Source organism: Hyla sarda, chromosome 10 (genome assembly GCF_029499605.1).
Source record: "Hyla sarda isolate aHylSar1 chromosome 10, aHylSar1.hap1, whole genome shotgun sequence".
Classification (NCBI taxonomy): domain Eukaryota; kingdom Metazoa; phylum Chordata; class Amphibia; order Anura; family Hylidae; genus Hyla; species Hyla sarda.
Window position 1 is genome coordinate 115,357,017 of NC_079198.1, and position 24,032 is coordinate 115,381,048.

At 43.6% G+C, this 24,032-nt stretch overlaps 1 long non-coding RNA gene and 1 pseudogene across 1 annotated transcript; both read left to right on the forward strand.

The window, feature by feature from the left end:
* Positions 1 to 1,372: 1,372 nt before the first annotated feature.
* LOC130294186 (uncharacterized) lies at positions 1,373 to 17,993 on the forward strand. The gene is made up of 3 exons (XR_008848423.1): positions 1,373 to 1,832; positions 5,818 to 5,862; positions 17,977 to 17,993. It is a non-coding gene; the product is annotated as an uncharacterized LOC130294186 (long non-coding RNA).
* LOC130294779 (U2 spliceosomal RNA) lies at positions 6,413 to 6,534 on the forward strand (annotated as a pseudogene).
* Positions 17,994 to 24,032: the final 6,039 nt, after the last annotated feature.

Below are 24,032 nucleotides of genomic sequence, written 5' to 3' on the forward strand. Positions count from 1 at the left end.
TGGTAATATTAAATATAAAGATATAGGCCCAAATTTATCAAAAAATGTCTATGGTAGAGCTATTTTCCCACATTTATTTGGGTGGTGGGTTTGACTAGCGTGCATCTTATTTATCAAGAAGGTGCAGCAGGATGAAGAATTTTGCGCAGCTCTGCTGTGGAGGGAAAAGCTCTACCACATACACTTTATCTAGACACTTGTGAGGGAGGGAAATAGACACTTTCCCGGGTCCTGAATTTGGCAGGTTAGGTGTTTTTACTTACTTTAACAGAGCTGCCGGGACATTTTTACTTGCATTTCAGACGCTTCAATCAAATTTGATTGCGGTGTCTAAGGAGTTAAAGCCGAGCATCACAGTGATCGGTAATGTGTGGCATTAGAGATGGGTCCTGGGGGCAGATAGCCACCAGGACCACCCAGCTATGACCCGCGCTCGGCTCCTGAACGCATGTCATAGAAGGAGAGTGGGACGCTGTTGTCCACAAGGGGTTAAAGGTTGAATTGCGGAAGGTAGAAGTGATTCCCACGCCTACTGGTAGGTGGTGTAACTTTGCGCCTAAAAAAGTACCTTTGCACTCAAAATAGCGACTTTTGACAAAAGTCGCAAATGATAAATACGTGACCACTGCAGGGTCAAAAAAAAAAGTTCTACGTGTAGTCATAAAGTGCGAAACTCTCTATATCAAAAGACGCATAAAAGGCGCTAAATATGCTGATTACGCCTGAACTGCGCCTAAACATAGACAAAAAAATGCTCTAAAAGCAATGATAAATCTCCCCCATAATATAAGACATAATTATATATTGGGGACTATTTACAGTTGTGCTCGGGCCGTCTATATTCCATAGCACAGGGGTAGGTATCGTCCTTTATCATGTTCTAATGCATGGAGGCTGGAAATATCCCGGGTCACATAAAGCCACAGAGCAAATATGATGAGGGAAAAGGAGATTAGAAGGGAATGTTATAGAGTCACTTCCCATCATATTCTCCATCCTAATCCTGTGTGTACTACAAGTACCAGGATGATGAGAATGTATCCTCCATCCAGTGCTGACCCCTCATATATGAGACACGTTTTGTTTTCTTCTACATGTTGTGCAAACTGCATCTGATTGTAGAAACTTCTGTATGGATGTTATTGCTCTCTGGTGTCAGCCATAATAGCATCATACATTTCATTCTCCTGTCCCCAAATATTTTATCAGATACAGAACTACAGTAAGGGGAGACATGTTATCAATATCAATAAAGGGGACAGAGATCTAATGAAGATTTACTGAATTCATAAAAACTCCAAACACATCTTAATCTTACTACAAATATAAATAAAAATGACTTTTTTTTAATAAATTCCCATCACACAGCGCCCCAACCTGTAACCCCTACACTCCAATTCATTAACCATTTGGTATTTTTGAGATATCCAGTATATGTATTATATTGAATATATGTCATTTGATCGGCTATAGGGCTTCATCTAATGGCCTATGACATCACACATGTGACATCACGGAATGTCTCCTATGTTCACCCACCGGCATGAAACTTCTCTCAGATCTGTGGAGTTGAGCAGTAAGTCCAGTTGTCTTTATCTCCTGTTCCTTATTATTTCTGATCTTCTACCTACTGGATATGTTTTCCCGTCCTATGACAAGCCCTCTGTACTCTCTCGCCATTCTGATCTCCTCCATATCTGACCAGTGATAATAATATGATATAGAGAAGATCTTACCAGAAAGTCCATAATCATGTTTTCTGTTTTATTTTTATTTCAAGGATTTTTCCGAGCTTTGGAAAGAGAAATTCGCAAGAAAAAATGGCAAATTACGTAAGTCACAAATTGGGGAATTAGAGCAAATATATATATACTAAATGGTGGTTACAGAAGTGTTTAAGGGGTTAGCTGACTACATTTCCCATGAGTCTTCAGCTTTCCTGCCCCCCCCCCCCTCCAACTGCCTCCAGATAAACCGTCAGATAAACGTCATCTTCTCATATGTTACTTCTTCTCCTGTCGTCCTGATACATCTGTAAATCCTGCACATTCCCTGGTACCATGACCCCGTCCTCTACTAGAGACCTGCAGGGCTCAGTCATGGGACCTGTCCATATAGAATTATAGAGTTATTTACATATGGATTTGTGCCTGTGTATATACATGCATACTGTAGTCTTATTTTAATGACTGTTTTTTATTTTAAATTTTACAACACTTTCAGCTCTGCTACATCTGCTTCATATACATGCACCTATGAGACATTCCTTTTGGTACATGGTATATACTATAACCCCAGCCCACTATTAGAGGTATGGGTACATCCTGTCAGCCAACACGTTCCCGCAACTGGATGTACCCATACCTCCTGCATATTTCCTGCACTGATGGAGGAAGTGCAGGGGATTGGCGGCAGGACCTGCTGTCAATCACAGCCATGATCCTGCCTCAGCTGCTGAGACTGAGATTGCGTCATTCATGGCAGTATTAATCCTTTAGATGCCTTGGTAAGTACTGAACACAGTATCTATAGGATTGAAAGGGGTGAGGTAATCATGGCAACCATGCGGTTGTGGTGTCCCCATGGTTGTCATGGTAACAAGAAGCCAGCTGATGGCCTCCTCTCTCCCGAGCACGGAAGGAAGCCTGTGAAGTCCAGCCATAGACTTATTGGTATTAAAGGAAACTGTCAGTGTAATACTTATGGTTATACTATGATGGAGTACAGATGTACTGCAGTATAGTATAATAGATAAAAAGTATAAAAATAAAATGTCTTAAATAAATAAAGTGTGAAAAAAATAAAATAAATGTCACTTTCCCCATAAAGTCCTGTATTATCATCCAAAAGAAAAAAGAACAAGACACAGATATTACCGTGTTCATAATGGCTAGTACTATAAAATCATAATGTTATTTTTTTCACAATATTTTGGAGTTTTTCACAGAAAACTGCATGTTTCAACAAATATTTTTACCAGTAATAGAAAGTACAATATATCATTAAAAAAAAAAATAATTCACATCAGATTTGAGAAATGAGGCCCAGTCATTAGCGTAAAAACAGGCGGCGGCCTTAACCCCTTAAGAACATGGCCCATTTTGGCCTTAAGGATGCAGGCTGTTTTATTTTTGCATTTTTTTTCTCCTCACCTTCTAAGAGCCATATTTCTTTATTTTCCCATCCACAGACCCAGATGGGGGTTGTTTTTTGCGTAACAATTTACTTTGCCCTAAAATATATGGCGCAACAAAAAAATATTATTTTGTGGGAAAATTAAACAGAATACCGCATTTTGCTACTTTTGAAGGATTTCGCATGAGGGCTGTATGAGGGCAAATGTTTTTTTTGCCGTTATCTGTAGTTTTTATTGCTTCCACTTTTGCATTTATGTGACTTCTTGATCACTTTTTAATTCATTTTTCTGGGATGTGATGTGACCAAAAAGCAGTAATTTTGGACTTTGTTTTTATTTTATCCCCAATCCAGTCTTCTCTATCCCCACATCCAAACCCCTTTCTCCCCTGCTCCATTCCACTCTATTCCCCATCCAGACTCCTCTATCCCCACCTCTAGACGTCTCTACCCCCCATCCAGCCTTCTCTATTCTTCATCCATACCTCTATATCCCCCATCCAGTCTTCTCTATCCCCCTTCCAGACCTCTCTTTCCCACTCAATACCTATCAGGATCCCTCTATACCCCTCTATCCCTTCCTCCAGACTCCTCTATCCCCCCAGACCTCTCTACCCCATCTATTCTTCTTTATCACCCATCCAGACCCCACTATACCTACCTCCAGACACCTCTGTCCCCCATCCAGACCCCTCTATCCCCCATCCAGACCCATATATTCCCCTCTATCCACCCTCCAGACCTCTCTATTCCCTCTCCAGACTGCTATACCCCCTCCAAACCTTTCTATCCCTCATTCAGTCTTCTCTATTACCCTCCACATGTCTCTCTCTCCCTTCAAGACTCCTCTCTCCCCCATCTTGATTCCTCTGTCCCCATCCAGGCCCCTCTCTCCTTCTTCTTCCCCTTCTATACTATATTCGGACTCCTCTACTCTCCCTACCAGACCTCTTTATGCCCATCCAGTCTTATTTATTCCCCCTCTAGACCTCTCTATGCCCCATCCAGACTCCTCTAACAACATCCAGACTCCTATGTTCCCTCTCCAGACCCTTCTACCCCCATCCAGACCCCTCTATCCCTTCCTCCAGACACCTCTGTCCCCCATCCAGACCCCTCAATCCCCCATCAAGACCCCTCTGTTCCTTCCTCTATCCCCTATCCAGACTCCTCTATCCTTCCCAGACCAGAAGAATAGATGGGGTTCTACTCTTCTCTATCACTCATCCAGACCCCTCTATCCCTTCCTCCAGACACCTATGTCCCCTATCCAGAACCCTCTATATCCTCATCCAGACTCCTCTATCTCCCCAGACCTCTCTACCTCCCATCTATTCTTCTCTGTCCCCCATCCAGACCCCTCTATCCCCCCCTATACCCCCATGCAGACCTCTATCCCCCATCTAGACTCCTCTATTCCCCAAAACCTCTAGGTGATAGAGAAGAATAGATGGGTTTTTTTTATTCTTCTCCATCACCCATCCAGGCTGGCTGCTTGCCTTTGAATGAATATGTGTTTGTTTTGTGACAGTTGTTTGCACCAATTTATTTTATTTTGTGCCACAATTTTTCATATGACGTCTAAGTGGATGTGAGGTCTGACTATCTGCAAACACATCACTTGGGTATACTAAGAATGACTTGGATTCCAGATGAGTGGAAACTGTGATGCTATTAACTCCAGCCAAAATTAACTTATCTTCTATCCACAGGATAGGGAATAAGTAGCTGATTGCAGATAATCCGACCACTGGGACCCGCACAATCTCCTCAACGGTAGAGGAATGCGTGCGGTAGACGGCACATGTTCCATCCATTTCTATGGAACTCCAATGATGCTGTACTTGGGTCTCTTCTGTGCTCCCACAGAAATGAATGAAGCTTCCACCGCATTCACTTCTCACTGAGAACTGGGGCCCGTCCAGACCTCTAGGTGATAGAGAAGAATAGATGGGGGTTCTACTCTTCTATATCCCCCATCCAGACCTTTTCCTCCCCACTCTATACGCCATCCAGTCTTCTCTATCCCCCTTCACACCTCTCTATCTCCCTTCCAGACTCTTCTATCCCCCATCTTGACCCCTCTATACTATGGCCAGACTCCTCTGCACTCCCTACCAGACCTCTTTATTCCCATCCAGTCATATTTATTCCCCCTCCAGACCTCTCTATGCCTCATCTGAACTCCTATAATCCCTCTCCAGACCCCTCTACCCCACCTCCAGACCACTTTATCCCCCATTCAGTCTTCTCTAGTCCTTCTCTAGACCCCTCATCCTCCCCTCCAGACCCCTCTATTTCCTATCTGCCTCTGGTCAGGAAGGAAACTAAAAGAGGAATACTGCTGTTACATGCGTGTATTTTCTGAAGGGGGGATCCGCTACTTGAAGCAACAGGCCCCCTTTTTGTCCTAGGCTCTCAGCAGTATGGGCCAGAGAGGCATTATGGGTGTCAGTCAAATCTCATAATGCAAAACGTCACTGACAATGCAGGCACAGACGCAGCTGCAGTCATGTGACATTCTGGACTGTATAGGAATAGGTGCATCAATTTCAATGCCCCCTATTAGTAAATTACATTGCTTCATTCATTCTATTTATATAATCATACATTGCTAACACACTAAACTGTAGAACAACAAAGAAGCCGAACTGAATATAACATTTCTTGTTAATTTTTTAGGGTCTCAAGTCCTGGACCAGCATCCAGAATTTGGATGAAGATGAGGTAAGGGCTTGTTCACACTTTCAGAATATATTTGTATCCAATAAATCCGAGCAATCTCTTTGTATTTATACATAAAAACTAGTGAGAAAACAATGACTGCATTTTTATTCAGGTGTTTTCCATTGGTCTTTATATCTTCTGGCTGATTTGTCGCCTTTGAATGAATAGGTGTTTGTTTTGTGACAGTTTTTTGCACCAATTTATTTTGTGCCACAATTTTTCATATGACGTCTAAATGGATGTGAGGTCTGACTATCTGCACACACATCACTTGGGTATACTTAGAATGACTTGGATTCCAGAATTAGTGGAAACTGTGACACTATTAAAGGAGAACTCCTGCCAAAATTAACTTATCCCGTATCCACAGGATAGGGAAGAAGTAGCTGATCGGAGGGAGTCCGACTTCTGGGACCCTCCGCAATCTCCTGAATGGGGCCCCGGCTCTCAGTGAGGAGTGCGTGTGGTAGACGGCACATGCTCTATTCATTTCTATGGAACTCCAATGATGCTGTACTTGGGTCTCTTTGGTGCTCCCATAGAAATGAATGAAGCTTCTTGGGCTTTTGGCCAAGATCAAGTGTAGTATCTGTTCTTATCAGTTTGAGCTGATGAACTGGTTTTGGATGGGTCTGAGGAATCAGCTCGATGGCTGCTCCAATGGGACCTGTTTCCTCCGGGTCTCGCCATGAGGCTGAGCGGGTCTAGAACTGAGGTACTTTAGTGTCTCGGGGAGTGGTGATCCTGAGGTGCCAAAGCTCACTGAGTGGAAACATGGGCACCATGATCTCTTCACCTTGTGGCACTCACCTCTTGATTCCCGACTTTCTGGCTGGGATCAGGTACATTTTTATAGATCCGGTCGGATGTCCGGGCAATATATCTGAACACATTCACTTATTTATTTCTTTTTGTTACTGTGTCACTTTTTGCGTGTTGTGTGTTCACAGGATTGTTAGGATGCGGTAGCCCTTCTGGGTGTCCCTCCTAGCGGTATAGGGGAGGTGAGTTTGGCCATCAGGTTCCCCACCTCCCTGCAAAAAACCCCGGGTACTCCTGCATGGGCAGGGTACCGACCGTACCCTGCCCATGCTCTGCAGGCAGATACCTTGGCGAAGGGGGATGCCTGGGAGAATTTGTGGTCCCTTAGTAGCTTCGGCAAAAAGGGGCATCGAACCTGGAACCTTGCAGGTACCTTTTGGTCCGGAGGCGAAGGGTAAGGTTTGTTGGGGGGCCTCTCTCCTGTTGGTATTCCAGAATTAGTGGAAACTCTGATGCTATTAAAGGAGAACTCCAGCCAAAATTAACTTATCCTCTACCAACAGAATAAGGTAGCTGATCGCAGGGAGTCCACCCACTGGGACCTTCCGCAATCTCCTGAATGGGGCCCCCTGCTCCATTCAGCACATGCTCCATTCATTTCTATGGAACTCCAATGATTCTGTACTTGGGTCTCTTCGGGGCTCCATACATACGCCTCACTGAGAGCTGGGGCCCCGTGGTCGGACTCCCTGGGATCAGCTACTTATGCCCTAACCGGTGGATAGGGCATAAGTAAATCATTTTCAGACATTGTTGGCAATGCAGGAGTGTAAAGTTTGTATTTGCAATAATGATTTATTTTTATTTCTTGATATATTAGAACTTGAAGTATAATAACCTCTTAATGGCCTCCAATTTACCTTTTTCCTAGCATACATCAGCCGGCCATGTTTTTCTAGAAAGGTTAGAATAAGCTTGTGGGTCTCTCTGGTGCAGGAATCGCAGGAGTTCAGCCTTCAGTATGATAGCTAGTAACTAACAGGATAGGAAAAACCTCCACTGTATATTTACATTTTTTGCATGCCGCAGTGAAATCATGGCCACTGCATGTGAGGTTCCTCTGTGCGCCTCTTACCCTCTTCAGTGATCGGTTTCCATAGTAACCAGGTGTCTCGTGAAGGCCTGCCATGGGTGTCTGTGCACCTATAGAAAAGAATGCAAAAATGGAATGACACAATTGCATTTTTTTCCCATTTCCCCAGCAATAAAAAAAGAGTTAATACAGATCAACCCATCAGATATATGAACCCTAAAATGGTGGCATTAAAAAGTACAACTTGTCCTGCAATAAACAAGCTGTCACGATTCGGCAGGCTGGAGGTGGATCCTCTGTGCCAGAGAGGGATTGGCGTGGACCGTGCCGGTGGACCGGTTCTAAGTTGCTACTGGTATTCACCAGAGCCCGCCGCAAAGCGGGATGGTCTTGCAGCGGCGGTAGCAACCAGGTCGTATCCACTGGCAAAGGTTCAACCTCTCTGACTGCTGAGAAAAGCGCGGTACAAGGGAGTAGACAAGAGCAAGGTCAGACGTAGCAGATGGTCGGGGCAGGCGGCTAGGTTCGTAGTCAATGGTGATAGCAGATGGTCAAGAACGCAGTAGAGGTAACACAGAGTAGCTTTCTCAAGGCACAAGGCAACAAGATCCGGCAAGGGAGTGCAGGGGAAGTGAGGTATAAGTAAGGAGTGCACAGGTGGAAACTAATCAGGAAGATTGGGCCAGGCACCATCATTGGTGCACTGGCCCTTTAAATCTCAGAGAGCTGGCGCGCGCGTGCCCTAGAGAGCGGAGCCGCGCGCGCCAGAGCATGACAGCCGGGGACCGGGACAGGTAAGTGACTTGGGATGCGATTCGCGAGCGGGCGCGTCCCGCTATGCGAATCGCATCCCCGCCAGCAATGTCAGTGCAGCGCTCCCGGTCAGCGGGTCTGACCGGGGCGCTGCAGGGAGAGAAACGCCGCGAGCGCTTCGGGGAGGAGCAGGGACCCGGAGCGCTCAGCGTAACAGTACCCCCCCCCCCCTTAGGTCTCCCCCTCTTTTTGTCGGGATGTCGCTCCACCTGGGACGAGGACATTGGGAGCGATTGTAGAGTCTCCTTCTGGGGGACAGTGAAGTCCTGGGCAGACCGGTCAGAAGGAGTGGGAATGGGGAGGGGGGGCAGAGGGTGAGGCTTGGCACAGTCCTGATAGGCCTTGGGGAGACCAGGCACAGGAGGGGACACTGAGGCCCGACAGACGGGGCTGGGAGCAGACGTGAGGCATTTCTTGCGGCAAGCAGGACCCCAATTCTTGATCTCCCCGGTGGTCCAGTCAAGGGTGGGAGAATGGTGCTGGAGCCATGGCAGACCGAGAAGGACTTCAGATGTGCAGCCGGGCAAAACCAAAAATTCAATCTTTTCGAGATGTGGTCCAATGTTCATAAGCAGAGGCACTGTGCGATAACGCATAGTGCAGTTCAACTTGACTCCGTTGACTGAAGCAATGTAGAGCGGCTTGATGAGACGGGTTACCGGGATGCAGTACCTATCAAGCAAAGAGGCCAGAATAAAATTTCCAGAAGAACCAGAGTCCAAGACGGCCACGGCAGAGAAGGAGGAGTTGGCAGAAGGAGAAATCCGTACGGGCACAGTGAGACATGGAGAAGCAGACTCAGTACCCAGAGACGCCAGACCCACATGAGCAGGTTGCCTGCGTGCATTTTCCAGACGTGGAGGACGAATCGGGCAATCCACCAAGAAATGTTCGGTACTAGCGCAGTACAGACATAGATTTTTATCCCTACGGCGAGACCTCTCTTCAATAGTCAGGCGAGACCGATCTACTTGCATAGGCTCCTCGGCGGGAGGCACAGGGGTAGATTGCAAGGGATACCGTGAGAGAGGTGCCCAGGGATTAAGGTCTTTTTCCTGGCGGAGTTCCTGGTGTCTTTCCGAAAAACGCATGTCAATGCGGGTGGCCAAATGGATAAGTTCATGCAGATTGGCAGGAATCTCTCGTGCGGCCAGCACATCTTTGATGTTACTGGATAGGCCTTTTTTAAAGGTCGCGCAGAGAGCCTCGTTGTTCCAAGATAATTCGGAAGTGAGAGTACGAAATCGGATGGCGTACTCGCCTACTGAAGAATTACCCTGGACCAGGTTCAGCAGGGCAGTCTCGGCAGAAGAAGCTCGGGCTGGTTCCTCGAAGACACTGCGAACCTCAGAGAAGAAGGAGTGTACAGTGGTGGTGACAGGGTCATCGCAGTCCCAGAGCGGTGTGGCCCATGCCAAAGCCTTCCCAGACAGGAGACTAACCACGAAAGCCACCTTCGACCGTTCAGTAGGAAATTGGTCCGACAACATCTCCAAATGTAGGGAACATTGTGACAGGAAGCCTCGGCAGAGTCTAGAGTCCCCATCAAATTTGACCGGCAGGGACAAGCGGAGGTTAGGAGCGGCCACTCGCTGCGGAAGAGGTGCAGGAGCCGGCGGAGGAGATGGTTGTTGCTGCTGTAGCTGAGACTGAAATTGCTGTAGCTGTGACTGAAGCTGCTGTAGCTGTGACTGAAGTTGCTGTGTCATGGTGGTCAAGTACGACAGCTGGTGATCTTGTTGGGCGATCTGTCGGGATTGCTGGGCGACCAGCGTAGTGAGGTCAGAGACAACTGGCAGGGGAACCTCAGCGGGATCCATGGCCGGATCTACTGTCACGATTCGGCAGGCTGGAGGTGGATCCTCTGTGCCAGAGAGGGATTGGCGTGGACCGTGCCGGTGGACCGGTTCTAAGTTGCTACTGGTATTCACCAGAGCCCGCCGCAAAGCGGGATGGTCTTGCAGCGGCGGTAGCAACCAGGTCGTATCCACTGGCAACGGTTCAACCTCTCTGACTGCTGAGAAAAGCGCGGTACAAGGGAGTAGACAAGAGCAAGGTCAGACGTAGCAGAAGGTCGGGGCAGGCGGCTAGGTTCGTAGTCAATGGTGATAGCAGATGGTCAAGAACGCAGTAGAGGTAACACAGAGTAGCTTTCTCAAGGCACAAGGCAACAAGATCCGGCAAGGGAGTGCAGGGGAAGTGAGGTATAAGTAGGGAGTGCACAGGTGGAAACTAATCAGGAAGATTGGGCCAGGCACCATCATTGGTGCACTGGCCCTTTAAATCTCAGAGAGCTGGCGCGCGCGCGCCCTAGAGAGCGGAGCCGCGCGCGCCAGAGCATGACAGCCGGGGACCGGGACAGGTAAGTGACTTGGGATGCGATTCGCGAGCGGGCGCGTCCCGCTATGCGAATCGCATCCCCGCCAGCAATGTCAGTGCAGCGCTCCCGGTCAGCGGGTCTGACCGGGGCGCTGCAGGGAGAGAAACGCCGCGAGCGCTTCGGGGAGGAGCAGGGACCCGGAGCGCTCAGCGTAACACAAGCCCTTATATGGATAGTCCGTGGATGAGATCCTCTTAAAAAGGCGCTGGTACCCAGGAATGGATGAAAAGTTTCTTTTATTTGCAACGCGTTTCGATCCCGAACCGGGATCTTCGTCAGGCATACAATACAATAAAATAAGGTTACATTTATAGTGTTAGGAAATTGATGACCACTTCCGGGGAACCGGAAAATGACGTGTCATGGCTACGTGTCATTTTGATAAACATGACACTGGTAAAGTGTTTGTTCAGTCAATTCCATAAAAATATATAAAAATACCAATTAGAGATATAAATGTTAAAATAGTGGAAGTATTGCACTAAATTTAGTAGAATATAAGAACTTTAAAAGAATGAATGAAAAGCAGTACCTAAGTGTGACCATTAGATGGCAATGTTGTAGTACGTAAATGTACAAGGGAACCAGTACCTAAAAACCACCACTAGGTGGCGGTGTAGTGGAGAGGGAATAATGGTGTAGTTGCTCAAAAACTACCACTAGATGGCAATGTGGCCCTGATGTTGTAAAGTGATGGATGTCCTAGCAACCATCCGGAGAAAAGAGTGTGGAGAGAAAAATACTCGGTAAGTGGAAACAGAAAAGTCTTTTTTGTCATCACCTTTTTGTCTTAAAGATGATTATTTGTTTGTTGAGTCTTCTGTAGAAATTTGCTTGTTTATAGTTTTTTGATAGTGATTGGTTAGGGGATGACTTCAGAGGTTTATTGTTTTTATTAGAGGATGACTTCCGATAGTTCATTAAGGCCATCGGGAATCAAAGTTCCCATTCTGTAAATCCAGTATACTTCTTTTCTTTTCAGTTGTTCAAACCTGTTGGAAGCATTGTGTGGTATTATTTCCAGGGGGGTAATTTTGATAGGATTAGTTATATCTGGATGAAATAGAGCACAATGTTTGGACACCCCATGTAGCATAAATTTGTTTTTAATGTTGTGTCGGTGTTTATTTAATCTGTTATGGAGCGGTTGTGTGGTTCTCCCGACATATTGAAGTGAGCATGTACATTCTATAACGTATATCACATAGTCGGACTGACATGTGAGGTGGTTTTTTATAGTAAATCTTTCTCCCGTTTTTTTTGAAATGATTTGGGTAAGACCATGTGTAATTTCTCCGCAACATCTACAATTTTTTCTGTAACATTTGTAACTGCCCGATTTTAAAGCATGGTTTGCAGCTTTTTCATCGGTTTTGAGACGGTGTTGGCGTAGCTGACTTGGGGCTAATAAACTCTTCAAATTCGGAGCTCTCCGGAAGGTCAGCTGTGGGTTAGCAGGTAAATGTTGTTGAAGATATTTGTCCTGTTGCAAGATGTGCCAATGTGACCTTAAAATATTTTTTATAGACGGTATATTTTTGTTAAATGTTGTGATGAAATTCATAGAGAATTTATTGTCCATTTTTTCAGCATTGGTTTTAGGTTTTGGTGCTAGGCAACTTCTTTGATCCAGGTTCCTGGCTTTCTCAAATGCGGTTTGGATGATATGTTCCGGGTATTTTTTTGATCTGAAACGTTTGTTTAAAATACGGGATTGGGTTAAAAAATCACTGTCTCTTGTGCAGTTTTTTCTTATTCTCCGAAATTGGCTAAAAGGGATGTTATGGATCCATTTTTTATAATGTCCGCTATGAAAATCCAAATAACTATTCACATCGACAGATTTAAAATAAGTAGATGTAAAAATGTTATTAAAAGCGTCATGTGAAATACATAGATCTAAAAATGTAATCGTGGTAAAATCTGATTCCATTGTAAAAGAGATACCCCAATCATTACTGTTTAGTGTTTCCAAAAGAAGGGATTCTGATCCAGTTTGTCCGTCCCATATAAAAAACAGGTCATCAATAAAACGGCGATAAAATCTGATATGCGGTGATAAAATGGGGTTATCCCAGATAAAAGTGTTTTCAAAATCACCCATAAATAAATTTGCGAATGAAGGTGCCACTTTCGCGCCCATCGCCGTGCCGGTTTCCTGGTGATAAATATTTCCGTTGTATAAAAAATAATTGTTTTGTAAAATGAAGCTCAGACTGTTAATTAAAAATTCTCTGTGTGCAGTGGATAAAGTGGCGTCGTGTTCCAGGTATTTTTTAACACATTGGATCCCTTTATCATGGTTGATATTACTGTAAAGTGCTTGTACGTCACAGGTGATGAATTTCCAACCTGGTTTCCATTTTATATCTAAAAGTAGTTCGATCAAATGTGTTGAATCACGGAGATAACTCTGTAAATTGAGGACATGTTCCTGTAAATACAGATCTATGTAGTGGGCTAAATTACTCGTCGCAGATGCTGTACAGGAGACAATGGGACGGCCTGGAGGTTTTTTTGTGTTTTTATGGATTTTGGGTAAGAAATAAAAATAAGGTTTATTTCCGTTTTTATTGTAATATAATTACGTTCATTTTTAGTCAGAATGCCTTGTTTATAGGCATCATTAATCAGATTATGAAGATCTGCTTCCATTTTTTTAAAAGGATCATTTCTGATGGTACTGTAGTATAGTGTGTTGGATAAAATATTGTTAGCTTCTTCTTCATAAAATTCCAGATCCATAATTAATGATGCCTATAAACAAGGCATTCTGACTAAAAATGAACGTAATTATATTACAATAAAAAACGGAAATAAACCTTATTTTTATTTCTTACCCAAAATCCATAAAAACACAAAAAAACCTCCAGGCCGTCCCATTGTCTCCTGTACAGCATCTGCGACGAGTAATTTAGCCCACTACATAGATCTGTATTTACAGGAACATGTCCTCAATTTACAGAGTTATCTCCGTGATTCAACACATTTGATCGAACTACTTTTAGATATAAAATGGAAACCAGGTTGGAAATTCATCACCTGTGACGTACAAGCACTTTACAGTAATATCAACCATGATAAAGGGATCCAATGTGTTAAAAAATACCTGGAACACGACGCCACTTTATCCACTGCACACAGAGAATTTTTAATTAACAGTCTGAGCTTCATTTTACAAAACAATTATTTTTTATACAACGGAAATATTTATCACCAGGAAACCGGCACGGCGATGGGCGCGAAAGTGGCACCTTCATTCGCAAATTTATTTATGGGTGATTTTGAAAACACTTTTATCTGGGATAACCCCATTTTATCACCGCATATCAGATTTTATCGCCGTTTTATTGATGACCTGTTTTTTATATGGGACGGACAAACTGGATCAGAATCCCTTCTTTTGGAAACACTAAACAGTAATGATTGGGGTATCTCTTTTACAATGGAATCAGATTTTACCACGATTACATTTTTAGATCTATGTATTTCACATGACGCTTTTAATAACATTTTTACATCTACTTATTTTAAATCTGTCGATGTGAATAGTTATTTGGATTTTCATAGCGGACATTATAAAAAATGGATCCATAACATCCCTTTTAGCCAATTTCGGAGAATAAGAAAAAACTGCACAAGAGACAGTGATTTTTTAACCCAATCCCGTATTTTAAACAAACGTTTCAGATCAAAAAAATACCCGGAACATATCATCCAAACCGCATTTGAGAAAGCCAGGAACCTGGATCAAAGAAGTTGCCTAGCACCAAAACCTAAAACCAATGCTGAAAAAATGGACAATAAATTCTCTATGAATTTCATCACAACATTTAACAAAAATATACCGTCTATAAAAAATATTTTAAGGTCACATTGGCACATCTTGCAACAGGACAAATATCTTCAACAACATTTACCTGCTAACCCACAGCTGACCTTCCGGAGAGCTCCGAATTTGAAGAGTTTATTAGCCCCAAGTCAGCTACGCCAACACCGTCTCAAAACCGATGAAAAAGCTGCAAACCATGCTTTAAAATCGGGCAGTTACAAATGTTACAGAAAAAATTGTAGATGTTGCGGAGAAATTACACATGGTCTTACCCAAATCATTTCAAAAAAAACGGGAGAAAGATTTACTATAAAAAACCACCTCACATGTCAGTCCGACTATGTGATATACGTTATAGAATGTACATGCTCACTTCAATATGTCGGGAGAACCACACAACCGCTCCATAACAGATTAAATAAACACCGACACAACATTAAAAACAAATTTATGCTACATGGGGTGTCCAAACATTGTGCTCTATTTCATCCAGATATAACTAATCCTATCAAAATTACCCCCCTGGAAATAATACCACACAATGCTTCCAACAGGTTTGAACAACTGAAAAGAAAAGAAGTATACTGGATTTACAGAATGGGAACTTTGATTCCCGATGGCCTTAATGAACTATCGGAAGTCATCCTCTAATAAAAACAATAAACCTCTGAAGTCATCCCCTAACCAATCACTATCAAAAAACTATAAACAAGCAAATTTCTACAGAAGACTCAACAAACAAATAATCATCTTTAAGACAAAAAGGTGATGACAAAAAAGACTTTTCTGTTTCCACTTACCGAGTATTTTTCTCTCCACACTCTTTTCTCCGGATGGTTGCTAGGACATCCATCACTTTACAACATCAGGGCCACATTGCCATCTAGTGGTAGTTTTTGAGCAACTACACCATTATTCCCTCTCCACTACACCGCCACCTAGTGGTGGTTTTTAGGTACTGGTTCCCTTGTACATTTACGTACTACAACATTGCCATCTAATGGTCACACTTAGGTACTGCTTTTCATTCATTCTTTTAAAGTTCTTATATTCTACTAAATTTAGTGCAATACTTCCACTATTTTAACATTTATATCTCTAATTGGTATTTTTATATATTTTTATGGAATTGACTGAACAAACACTTTACCAGTGTCATGTTTATCAAAATGACACGTAGCCATGACACGTCATTTTCCGGTTCCCCGGAAGTGGTCATCAATTTCCTAACATTATAAATGTAACCTTATTTTATTGTATTGTATGCCTGACGAAGATCCCGGTTCGGGATCGAAACGCGTTGCAAATAAAAGAAACTTTTCATCCATTCCTGGGTACCAGCGCCTTTTTAAGAGGATCTCATCCACGGACTATCCCTATTGCTATTTACCGGATTGACGAGCGTCTTACCGGGCTTGGTCCTCGTGGCAGCGGTTTCCCGTTTACCTCTACACTTTGATGCTACTATAGGTGTTGTGCTCTGAGCGCAACACCCAGGGGTAAGAACCCATCTTTATGCTCACTCCTTTCATTGTTTAAACGGTCCTCACTAGGGGCGCACCTCTTGTGTTTTTTTTGTTTGTATTAACAAGCCCTTATATGGCACTTGAAAGGCACCAATGGAAAAACGGAAAATATTGCTTGGGTATTATGGCCCAGAAGTCCTGTCAGAGGAGGGGTTAAAACATCGTTTACACATATTTTCTGTATGTTATTAATTTTCAAATAATTTCATTTAACCCCTAGAGGATGCAGAACGTACTTGTACTCCCTGGCTGCTGGGTACTTGGTGCACCAGGACGTACATGTAGGTCCATAGAGGCATCCGGACTGAGAGGCTCCTTCACTCGCTTCATAGATGCCGCCATGATCAGCTGATGCCTTCCATTAACCCATTCAGATGCCATAATAAATATTGCTCACAGCATCTGAAGGATTAGAGGGGCTTACAGAGACTCTTTGGACCACCCATAGTGTGATCACCAGAGTCCCTTGAGTCAAAATGGTGGATGGAACTTTGCTTAGCCGATCCCACTCATTATTTGATGTTTTATACCTGACCCCTGCAATCTCTCATGCAGCACCCCCTGTCATCAGCCTCAAGGAGCAAAGATCGCTCCGTGTCTGATGACTCACGATCACGGGGCCGGTGTATTGTGACGTCACGGCTCTGTCCCCTTAATGCAAGTCTAAGGGAGGTAGGCATGCAGACATGTGGATAGTGCAAGTGGTAGGTGTGCAGGCATGTGACTGAGTAGGTAAGTAGGTAGATAGTGGAGGCCGGTAGGTATATGTTGAGGATAGATAGATAGATAGATAGATGGATGGATGGATGGATAGATAGATAGATAGAACAGCTAGATAGAGCCGTTAGGGAGATATTAAAGGCAGTTAGGTAAGTAGAAGGTAGGGAAGGTAGGTAGGTGAATAGTAAAGGTAGATTTGCAAGAAGAAATGTAGGTTGGTGTGCACGCAGGTAAAAGGTAGATAGGTAATTTTCTCCCCCCACCCCTTCCTTAAATAAAAATCCCACTCACCTTCACCCCTGCTCCTGCGCTGATATCAGGGCCTCCTCTTCCTACTCCTTCTGAATTCATTTTATTGTAAGGATGGCCAGAGGAAAACAACAAGATGGCGACCTCTCCTTCTTTCCTCCCATCTGGTCATGTTTATTAAAGGGGTACTCTGCTTCTAGACATCTTAGAAGGGGAGAGGATGTCTGATTGCTGGGGTCCTGAAGCTGGGGCCCCCCACGATCTCCTGCAGCACCCGGCATTCTAAAAAAACAGCCTGGAGCTCTGACCCAGATGTGAGTTTAGCCTTAGTTGACCTAAGTTGTGTCATCTTCTTGCACCAGAACTCTTGCACATTTATTGGCGCACAGTTTAGCATCTTGAGAAACACCTCTTTACTGAGAACTACATTTTTTTCTTACAAATGACACCACAATTCTGATTTATTAAAGTAAATCTCCCCCATGTGTCTCCAGTCCATTCTCTGCCCCAGTACTGGGCCCAACCATTTCTAGTGCTGGGGGTAGATACTGGCACATTACAGTCCGTCATTAAGAAATCTTCCCTATTTTGTGATGAATAAATCTTAATTAAATACAATTTCTTATAATAGATAAAGTATAATGGAATATTTATGTGATACACCATACAATGTAACAATGTGAAATCTTCCCATGATTTTATATACCTCTCTGCTTATACCTTTGCTTTACTATTACAGCCGGCAGAGATCATCACCCCATGTAAGTATTGCTATTCTCTCACACATTTGTCTCTTTATATTCATTTTGTGCCCATAAGATTGTGATACATCTACATTGGAGGCTTATGGAATCCTTTTAAGCTTAAAGGGGTACTCTAGAGGTTTTTCTTTTAAATCAACTGGTGCTGGAAAATTCTACAGATTTGTATATTACTTCTATTTAAAAATCTTAATCCTTCCAGTACTTATCAGCTGCTGTATGCTTCAGAGGAAGTTATGTAGTCATTTTCATTTTGTGCTCTCTGCTGCCACCTCTGTCCGTGTCAGGAACTGTCCAGAGTAGGAGCAAATCCCCATAGCAAACCTCTCCTTCTCTGAAAAGTTCCTGACAAGAACAGAGGTGGCAGCAGAGCGCATTGTGGTCAGACTGGAAAGAACTACATAACTTCCTCTAGAGCAGTGTTTCCCAAATGTGGTCCTCAAGCACCCCAACAGGTCATGTTTTCAGGATTTCCTTAGTCTTTCACAGGTGCTATAACTGTGGTGATGCCTGATGCTTTGAGGACCGCGTTTTAGAAACACTGCTCTAGAGCATACAGCAGCTGATAAGTACTGGAAGGGGTTAATATGTTTAAAGAGAAGTAATTTACAAATCTGTAGAATTTTCTGGCCCCAGTATTTTTTTCCTCTGGAGTACCCCTTTAACAAAAATAAATTAATTAATAAATACATTTATAAACACCATACAGTAATGGAAATCAACATGCACCAATATAAGTCCACTGATCTGTCAGGTGGCCGTGGTGTCCATAGGTGTGAAGAGCCTGAAATTTACTTGAGAACAAAAAAATATGTCATAATACCTTGAGGCAATGCTGATCTACTTTCCCAACCAGTGTGGCTCCAGCTGTTTCAAGGCTACAACTTCCTCCATGTTGGGAGTTGTAGTTTTGAAACAGCTGGAGGCACACTGGTTGGGAAACACTATTCTATATAGTTGATCATCACTTGTGATGGGCAATTTATTTTTCCATGTATGAGATCCCTTATTCTTCCTCTGCAGTATGATTCTACTGCAAACATGACCTAATGGATATTTGCAATAAACATATTAACAATTTTCATTTCTTTTTTGTATTTTTTTAGCTGCAGAGGCAAAGATCAGGTAAATACAAACTATTTTCTCTTCGTATTATCTGCCTGATAACCCCATTGTTACACCAAGAACATTTACACATTAGTTTCTCTTGTTAATCTAGGACAGTGATCTATAAATTGCAGCCCTTCAAATGTTGCAAAACTACAACTCCCAGCATGCCCAGACAGCCAACGGCTGTCTGGGCATGCTGGGATTTGTAGTTTTACCACATCTGCAGGGCCACAATCTGGAGACCACTGATCTAGGACAAACCATCACTTTGAGATTGGTGAGATTATGGCCTCCAAGCAAGATGGCAATTCTAGCAATATTCATAATTAAGCAGAACATATATATATATATATATATATATATATATATATATATATATATATATATATATATATATATATATAATTAGATAGCCTAGACTATGACAGGGAGGAGGGGATGTAGGATGTTGGGGCGGGTTAGAGGTGATGACATCACTCAGGAGGTTGGGCTGGAGCTCAGGTCAAGGCACACCTTCTGAGACACCAGAGGATGAGGTGTTGTCTTTGGGGAGCAGCCGGGGATCTGGGGACAACACCACTCAGAAAATAAAAGGACTACACAATTTCCTGTCAGGGGTGAATGATGCAGAAGCAGGCTGAAGCCAGTACAATTTGTGATAAAACTATATCAGTAAGTTTTATATCTTGGGTTTAGTAATATAACTGTTATAGGACACAATATATTGATATATTTTGGATTCTTATTGATCTATTCATTCTTTCACTAACAGGACTGATGCATACCCCATTGAGGACGGACCCCATGAGGAGGGACCTAATTATGATGGTGAAGGACCCAAGGATGATGACCCTAATGATGACGGCCCCAATTATGACAGGCCAGATAAAAGGCATGTATTGTATACCATTGTATAAATGTCTTCAATGAGTCATAATACTTGGCCTCATGTATACAAAGTGTTCCGGATGAAACCTTCGTGGCCATAGCAGCCGATCCAAATCCACGTGTCATTGTTCCTGCAGAATTTATTGATGTAAATCTGCTTCAGTATTGACTTCAGAGGGTAGCAAAATCTGCTATAGCAAATCCACAATGGAAAATATGCCCATGTGAATATACGCTTAAAACTGATTCTGTAGTTACTATTGGCAACAAAGAGCGTTATTCTCAGAGGCAGCTTTATACTTGAGGTTATTCTGAGGCCCCTGAGGGGAATATTTCTCATGTTTCTTCTTGTCTCTTCTCCTACAGATGGCTATCCAGAGTCCAGGAGGCTACTAGAGTCTTTAGGTGGGTAGGAGTCTTCCTTGTAGACGTATATAAGGAAATATTCTCAATTGTATATAAAACACATCTTCCTATCTTGATAATTTAATCTGGACAAGATTTATCCTTATGGACAACATTATCTGTGTATTTCAAGTCATATGAAAGGCCAATGATATGAAAGGGATATTCTGCCCGAAAACATCTCATTCCCCCATCCAAAGGAGAGAGGATAAGATGTCTGATTGCGGAGGTCCCGCCTCTGGTGAACCCAGCGATCTCCGGTGCGGCACCCCAGTCATCTGGTGCGAGATCTCTGCTCTGTTCCGGATGACTGGAGACTACAGCCGCCATGCCCCCTCCATTTATGTCTATGGGAGGAGGCGTAATGGCTACATACTAGCCGTCATGCACCCTCCCATGGACATGAATATAGGGTGTGACGTCACGTACACGGAAGCTCAAAGCTGGGTCCCCAAAGGCGGGACCCCCACGACCAGACATCTTATCCCCTATCCTTTGGAAGGGGATAAGATGTTTTCTGGCGGAGTACCCTTTTAACTAAAGTTCTGTTTTTCTATTACAGGGACGACCATTATCCCAGGATGACATGGAGGCCCTGGATGCCTGATATAAGGTACGACTCCCTACATGCCCCACACTATAAATAGTCACCCCCCATTAACGGTGTCCCTTTTCGTGCCCTGTTCACTAGACACAGTCTGACCAATCACAAAAAAAGAATCCTGATTGTATGAATATATTTTTTCATTGCTGTCACATGACCACATGCTAATCTACATGCAATATAGCTACTGTTACATTCTATTAAACTAAACCAATGCACTTCGATATAAAATTAGCACTCCGACCCTAGACATCTTATCCCCTCTTCAAATGATAGGGGATAAGATGCCTGATCACGAGGGGGGTCCGGCCACTGGGCCCCCCAACCCAGCATTGGGAACATTTATGTTCAGAACGCCAGTTTCAGGAGGCTGTGGTGGTGACGTCAAGCCCACTCCATTCATGTATATGGGAGGGGGTGTGACTGCTGTCCCCCCGTGACTTAAAACCACGGCCACCTGAAACCGGCGTTCTGAACATAAATGTTCAGAATGCCAAGGTGGTGGGCTGGAGATCACGGGGGTCCATGCTTTGGATATGGGATAAGATGTCTAGGGGCGGAGTACTCCTTCAAATACAACATTTTATATCCTCTCACTATGGCACATTTTATTACATTCACAGACTGCAAACCTGTAGAGACCTAATCCTGATCTCTTTGTGTTCTCTTTCACTTTTTGTATTTACATATTTATATGTGTCAATTTTTTTCCATGTACAATAGGGAGATCCCCGAGGAGGATAGTGATATCCAAAAAAAGAAAAAGAAAGTTACGTAAGTACAGAGAACCCACATCCTTACAGTACAGAAAGAATTAATGGAAATGACTCAAAGGGGTACTTCCCCGCCAGACATGTTATCCGTATCCAAATGACTGGGGTGCTGTGGTGAAGAATGCGGAGGTCGGCTGCGGCTTGACCCCTGTGATCTCTTTCACAGCACCCCAGTCATCTGGTGCATGCAGCGAACGCCACTCGGTGACGGATGACTGCGGAATACCACTTTAATGTATACCAGGAAAAAGAATACTAATGCAATGATGTATATCCATAACAAAAAAAAAACAAAAACAAGGATGAGGCTTGGAAATATGGACAGAATTGGGTTAATACCTGACGCTATAAAACCTTTAGACATGTTCTAGAGACAAGTTTCAATCAGGTTCTGAGTGTTCAGACCTTGACCAATTGTTGGAACAAGCGGGAGAAAAGCGCTGCTGCCTGAGACAATCCCATAGACTTACATTATAAATTTGTCTTGCTTAGCGCTCTCTACTTGTTACACCAAGAACATTTACACATTAGTTTCTCTTGTTAATCTAGGACAGTGATCTATAAATTGCAGCCCTTCAAATATTGCAAAACTACAACTCCAAGCATGCCCAGACAGCCAACGGCTGTCTGGGCATGCTGGGAGTTGTAGTTTTACAACATCTCCAGGGCCACAATCTGGAGACCACTGATCTATGACAAGCCATCACTTTGAGATTGGTGACATTATGGCCTCCAAGCAAGATGGCAATTCTAGCAATATTCATAATTAATCAGAACATATACATAATTAGATAGCCTAGACTATAACAGGAAGGAGAAGATGTAGGATGTAGGGGCGGGGTTAGAGGTGATGACATCACTCAGGAGGTTGGGCTGGAGCTCAGGTCAAGGCACACCTTCTGAGACACCAGAGGATGAGGCGTTGTCTGTGGGGAGCAGCCGGGGATCTGGGGACAACACCACTCAGAAAATAAAAGGACTACACAATTTCCTGTCAGGGCTGAATGATGCAGAAGCAGGCTGAAGCCAGTACAATTTGTGATAAAACTATATTAGTAAGTTTTATATCTTGGGTTTAGTAATATAACTGTTATAGGACACAATATATTGATATATTTTGGATTCTTATTGATCTATTCATTCTTTCACTAACAGGACTGATTCATACCCCATTGAGGACGGCCCCCATGAGGAGGGACCTAATTATGATGGTGAAGGACCCAAGGATGATGACCCTAATGATGACGGCCCCAATGATGAAGGGCCAGATATAAGGCATGTATTGTATACCATTGTATAAATGTCTTCAATGAGTCATAATACTTGGCCTCATGTATCCAAAGTGTTCCGGATGAAACCTTCGTGGCCATAGCAGCCGATCCGAATTCTCGTGTCATTGTTCCTGCAGAATTTATAGATCTTAGGGTGCATTCACAAGTGTGTATTTTCTTAAGTAAATCTGCTTCAGCATTGACTTCAGAGGGTAGCAAAATCTGCTATAGCAAATCCACAGCGGAAAATATGCCCTTGTGAATATACGCTAGAAACCGATTCTGTAGTTACTATGGACAACAAAGGGCGTTATTCTCAGAGGCAGCTTTATACTTGAGGTTATTCTGTGGCCCCTGAGGGGAATATTTCTCATGTTTCTTATTTTAATCTGGATAAGATTTGTCCTTATGGACGACATTATCTGCGTATTCCAAGTCATATGAAAGGAAAATGATATTAAAGGGATCTTCTGCTGGAATACATCTTATCCCCCATCCAAAGGAGAGAGAATAAGATGTCTGATTTCGGGGGTCCAGCCGCTGGTGACCCCTGCGATCTCCGGTGCGTCACCCAGTCATCCAGTGCGAGAACTCTGCTCTATTCTGAATGACTGGGGACTACAGCCGCCATGCCCCCTCCATTCATGTCTATTGGAGGAGGCGTAATGGCTAAATACTAGCCGTCATGCACCCTCCCATAGACATGAATATAGGGCGTGACGTCACGTACACGGAAGCTCAAAGCTGGATCCCCAAAGGTGGGACCCCCCCGACCAGACATCTTATCCCCTATCCTTTGGAAGGGGATAAGATGTTTTCTGGCGGAGTACCCTTTTAACTAATGTTCTGTTTTTCTATTACAGGGATGACCATTATCCCAGGATGACATGGAGGCCCCGGATGCCTGATATAAGGTACGACTCCCTACATGCCCCACACTACAAATAGCCCCCCCCCCCATTAATGGTGTCCCTTTTCGTGCC